At 43.9% G+C, this 6,000-nt stretch overlaps 1 pseudogene; it reads left to right on the top strand.

The window, feature by feature from the left end:
- The first annotated feature begins 3,279 nt into the window (after positions 1–3,279).
- LOC129489147 (protein FRG1-like) overlaps positions 3,280–6,000 on the top strand; it is a 35,961-nt pseudogene continuing 33,240 nt past the window's right edge.

Here is a 6,000-nt window from a genome sequence, read left to right as displayed (position 1 = left end):
GAAATGTAATCCTCAGTATTGGAGGTGGGGCCTGGTAGGAGGTGTTTGGGTCATGGGGGTGGATCTCTCATGGCCTGATACCACCACTGTGACAGTGAATTCTTTCAAGATCCTGTTGTGTTAAGGGTGTGTGGTACTTACCGCCACTCCCTTTTTCTCTTGCTCCTGCTCTGACCATGTGATGTGCCTACTCCCTCTTTGCCTTCCATCATGAGTAAAAACTCCCTGGAGCCTCCACAGGCGGCATGCAGATGCCACCACCATGCTTCCTGTACAGCCTGCAGAGCTGTGAGCCAATTAAATCTCTTTTCCTTATAAATTACCCAGCCCCAGGTATTTCTTCATAGCAATGCAAGAATGGCCTAATAATACAGTGTAAGCATACCACATTTTATTGATCCAATCCACTGTTGGTGGGCACCTAGGCTGACTCCATGTCTTTGCTATTGTGAATAGTGCTGTGATGAACATGGAAGTGCATGTGTCTTTTTGGTAGAATAATTGATTTTCTTTGGGTTATATACCGGTAATGGAATTGTTGGCTTGAATGGTAATTCTATTTTTCAATTCTTTGAGAAATTTCCAAACTGCTTTCAACAGTGGCTGAACTAATTTACATTTGCACCAATTATGTGTAAATGTTCCTTTTTTTCCATAGCCTCCCAAGATCTGTAGTTTTTTTATTTTTTAATAGTAGCTATTCTGACTGGTGTAAGATGGTATCTCGTTTTGGTTTTGATTTGCATTTCTCTGATGATTAGTGATGTTAAGCCTCATCTTTGCCACAATAAAACTGGGAAAATACAGTGTTACTTGTCAAAACAAATTGTTTTACTTTGCTTTAAAAATAATCGAGTAGTATATTTCTTCCAGCACAATTAAGAAGTAAACATTTAGAAATGTACAGTACCTTGCTGTTAAGTCTTTCCACAAATATACCAGTCGAACATAAAGGCCACCTTAAACTTTCATTTGAAATGAAAGAAAATTTTTAAGAGGTTAAGGGCTAGTAAATTGTTAGTGCTGAAGTTAAATTAGCTCAAATAAATGCAAAGACTTTCCTTTAATTAAAGCCTTTTAAATGAACACTTTAAATCATAGTTGGTTTCTCCCTCAAATATTGTCCGAAGCCACTGTTTACAACTCAGTGTATCAAAGAAGGTTTCAGACATGATTATGAAGCTCCCTCAACTTACAATGTGCTATTTGCAACCTTAGATGGCTATCATTCTGGCTTTTCTACCTTTTAGCAACAATAAGCACACCCCTCCCATTTCTCCCCCACCCCGACTTACCCCTCTTTTCATTTAATATATAATTTTTCTCAGAGTGTTCTTACACATCTTTAACTGTAAATATGACAAAAGCACACAGTATAATACGTGTGTCACTGGTATAAATGTTGTATCTAGTCATACAATTTTGCTTTTAAAAAAGAAATATTTTATTTTCAAAAAGCAAAGACTCTAGGAACCTTTTCTAGCTGCCAGTCAAAAAAACATAAATTCCTGGTTAGTCTCCCAAATTTGCCTGACCATAAGAACCACTTGTGATATTTGTCAAACACATGTATTCTGAGTCCCATACATGATCTCCTGAATCAGAATCTCCAGGTGAGAGGCCCGGGAATACACATTTTAAACAAACATCCGCAGTTATTATTATGATTAGTAAAACTTGAAAAAAAATTTCACTAGGATGTTTATGACTGAATAACCTCACAAACGTAGGAAAGTTACCGGAAAAAAACATGAGCAGAATTTCAGAATTCTGCCTTCACTGAAAGTGTTTGTTCCCTCCTCTTCCTTTTTTTTTTTTTTTTTTTTGTTGGGGAGAGCCACAAGTTTATTATTAATGTAAGTTTTGGTTAAGACAAGTCAAAAAGAAAAATCTTGGTCAGAGTTACTCAGGTAAGCTGCTCTCATGGTAAAAAGACGGTGCAAAGGCAATGGGCAACTTGGTAATGGCATCCCTCAATATGCTTAGGGCTTGAGTCTCCTGCTCCAATCTGGACTGGCTGCACATGTCCGGTTCACTGCTGTCATCTCAAGATATCCCTTTACCAGCTACCTGGGAACTCCCTTAATCTGTTTACTACATCGAATCTCCTGTTCCCTGTGTCTTATATCTTCCTATGTCTTGATTTACTCTTCATATTTTGGTGAGCACCTCCTCCAGTAGCTTCTTGGGAAACTGTGCTTGGGGATTCAAGACATGACTACTTATGTAACTCCCCAAAACCACAAACACCTGGGAGGGGTTGAAAATGATTTTAATGAAGAAGAAAAGCTGATGTTTAATTTCAAAACTGACAGTGAGAATAGAAGGGAGAGGCATGAATTTATCTTGATTCTAACACAAAGCATTGTATTTGAGTCTACAAACGAAATTGTTTTTTTTTATTTTTTGTAAGTTTTTGCCAAACTCTGTGCATATACAGAGGCTGAGCAAGAAACAAAGAAATCCAGAAATATGGCATATGCCATCCCTTATTTATTTCCCCATGTGACTGGCCAACACCTTCTTCACCTAGTCCCTGCTTCAAGCTTACTTTCTACTTCTCTATCGGAAACGGAGCTTCCCCAAAGACTACCTCAATGTCAGTTACCACAAGGCCTTTTTTCTATCTTATGCTCCTAAACTTCTACAATATTAAATGATATTATCCTTTCTGGAAACTCTCCTTCGCTTTGATTTCTATAACGTCACTCTAACTGTTTCATTTCTTCTTTTATAGACTCTCTTTCTTTTCTCTATCCCTTTACTGTAGACATGTTGTACGGCTTTGTTCTTAACCTTCTGATCTCTCCACATTCATTCCCTCAGAGCATGTATCCATTTTCTTGGTGTCGACCTTCCTATCTGATTATTACCATCAAGTAACGATGTTGGTGATGAGCATAGCTAACATCTCCTAGACATTTTCCATGTAGGTTATAATAAGCACCCTATATAATTTGTACCATTTAATTCTTCAACTCTAAATGATACTATTACTAACCACATTGTAAGAGATGAGGAAACAGATTTTCATCAAAACCCTGGAAAGCCAACGTGAGAAGCCCCTGTGTGTCTCCTTTGTTAATGACTTCGGGCATCATGGCATGTGGATTGCCATGGAATGGGGATTAGGAAGCGCAGCACTGTGAAAACACCGGAAAATACTTTATGATAGTGGGTAAGGACGCTCATCTCCGCACATTGTGACGGTTTTGTTTCTGAGTCAGGTTTGAGATGGGCCAATCCTAAGTCGATGATGCCACCAGGGATCAGGAATTTAAGAAGATCTTCGTGGATGCTTGGAACCCAACTGGCCTCTGTTTTCTACTTTAGGGAAAGAGCCACAGTTTGAGTGTGGTGGTTTTGGTGTCACATACGCAATTAATAATACCCACCGCTGCAGAGGAATCACCGTGGACTACTCCTCGTTTCATCCCATGCTGTTGCGATTGATGCCTCTCAACTGTTTACTGATTTCATTCAAATTCCTCAGCGACCACAGGACCCCGACTTGCCTTCTCCATCCTGGTTCCCTCACTCTGCTTTACAGGCCTGGCCTGCTCGCTGCTCCTCACAGCAGCGCTGCACGGCTCCCTCCATGCCTCCGCCCTGTTTCCTTCATCAGACAGGACTAGCTTCCTCCATCTCTGTCTGGCAAAAGCCTGCCCAGCGTTCAAGACCCTCCTCAGATGCCGCCTCCACCATTAGGCTTCTCCTGACCCCTGAGCCTGTAACACGCGCCACCATAACTCTCCACCTCAGCCCACATTCCCACAACACTCGCGATGTCCGCGGCCCTCAACATGGCGCTTCATTCTATTTTAGGGTATTTCCTGCTTGCTTCCTGCACACACAGTTGCACGAGGCACAGCCCCGAGTGACCCGCGCACGAGTGGCCGCGCTTCCAGCCACGCCGCCGCAGGCCAGCGAGGGCAGCCGGCGCTGCTTCCCGCCCCCGCGGGGACTGTCGCCAGCCCGCAGCCCTAGCGGGAGGCGGATCCACAGCGCGCCCGGAAGCCCCGCCACCGCCAGCACTGGCGCCTCCGGCGGGCTTTCCTCCCCTTGGGGAGGCGCGAATCCTTAGGGGCTCCTCGAGAGGGCGCCAGGGGGCCGCTGCGCGCGGACACCTTTCGGCCCTCTGAGGCCGCCGTAGCTCCGCGGCAGAAACCCGGAAGTGGAACTCTCAGCCATTCAGCCTTTGGGTGAAGACGGAGGCGGGTTCTGGAGAGAGGTACGCTGTCAGGGAGTGTTTGCTTCGCCTCCACTTCTGTTCCTCCCCGCCCTGATGCTGCTCCGGGTCACATACTCGGCCTAAGCCGGCTTCAGCCTCTCCACGCAGAAGTCTCCCGGAGCCATGGCCGAGTACTCCTATGTGAAGTCTACCAAGCTCGTGCTCAAGGGAACCAAGGCGAAGAGGTGGGTCCTGCAGCTCGGGCGGGAGCCTCCTCCGCTCTTTTCCGACGCACTCCACCCCCGCGAGTCCGGTGGAAGCTGTGGCGCGGAGAGCCGGCTTCGTGGCCTCCCAGGCTTCGCCCTGGCCTCTGTCCCGGCTGGACGGAGGCCGGACCGCGGTTCCTGGCGCCTGTGCAGAGAGGGGCAGCCTCCTGCACGGACGACCCTGGAAACAGGGTAGACGGGCGGGTGACCGGTGACCCCGTACCCACGAGTTTGGGTCCCCTGAGGCATCTCTCCAGGCCTCTGCCTGGTGGGTCTGCGTTAGTCTGATCTGGTAGTTCATGATAATAACTTCCTTTATTAGGGATTATTCTTTTCTTCATTGTCTCTTCCTAGAAAAATTATGGATTAATTTTTTCTAACCTAATATGTAGAGTGAAACCAGGATGAATCACACAGTGGTTGAGGTGTATATGGGCTTTGGTAGGGATATGGACTCGAACCTGCACTCTGTCATTTACTGATTTTGTAATTTGTGGCAAGTTGGTTAATATGTCTGAATTTCCATTTACTCATTAAGAGATCAAATATCTTTGAATCTCCGTTTACACATTTATACTTTCAGACGATTTTTTATACTTTTAGAAGACTGTGAGAATTAAATGAGAGAACATATATGCAGTAAATAAATTGAGCCAAATGTGAGGAGGAGGTCGTAGTGGTAATTTATTAGCTCTTTAGGAAAAAAATACCTGTGCACTCATATCCCCACTTTTTTAACTGGCAGATTTGCCCGAGGTTGACCGTTCACACAGATGTTGAGCATTTCCTCCTGGTCTCCGTGATAAACAGAGGTTTTGGTATTTTTAGGCGAGATGGAAAGAAAGTATCAAGGAGTGAGCTGAAGCCACTGGCCTTGAGAACCCTGTCTAGGAGTCTGGCCTCATGAAGATGCCAGAATAAATGACAGGTTTATCCTGAATAAATGTGAGATTTTTACTCTGTGAATTTCCTGTGAGGAGAGGAGAGTTATCTTCTGAAAACTTTATGATGAAAATGCAGACAAGAGTGTCTTAAGATTATTGTAATAGTCATAATTAATGCTTATATAGCACTTTCAATGTGCCAAGAAATTGTTGTAGGCGCTTCGCAGATTAACTTTTTTCAAATCGCTGTTGGTTTTTTCTTTTTTTTATTGAGCTGTAATTCATAATTATAAAATTCACCCTTTTGTACAGTCAGTGGTTTTTAGTATACGTTCAAGAGATTCACCACTGTCTAGTTGCTCAGCATTTTCATCATCTCAGAAGGAAACGTCCCCGTACCCATTCAGGCAGTCACATCTCATCCTCCCCCTCTGCTAGTCCTTGGCAACCACTAATCCGCTGTCTATGTGAAATCGCCTATTCTGAATATTTCTTAAGAAAGAAATCATGCAACATGTGGCCTTTTGCATCTGGCTTCTTTCTCTTATAACATTCTTGAGGTTCATCATTGTTGTAGCACTTGTTCCTTTTATGGCTGCGTAGTATTCCATTGTATGGATGTAACATTTTTTTCATCCATTCATCAGTTGATGAACATTTGGGTTGTTTCCCCTTTTTG

Source organism: Symphalangus syndactylus, chromosome 9 (genome assembly GCF_028878055.3).
Source record: "Symphalangus syndactylus isolate Jambi chromosome 9, NHGRI_mSymSyn1-v2.1_pri, whole genome shotgun sequence".
NCBI lineage: Eukaryota > Metazoa > Chordata > Mammalia > Primates > Hylobatidae > Symphalangus > Symphalangus syndactylus.
The sequence above is the reverse complement of the archived record's forward strand: the minus strand, read 5'-3'. Positions and strand labels throughout refer to the sequence as shown.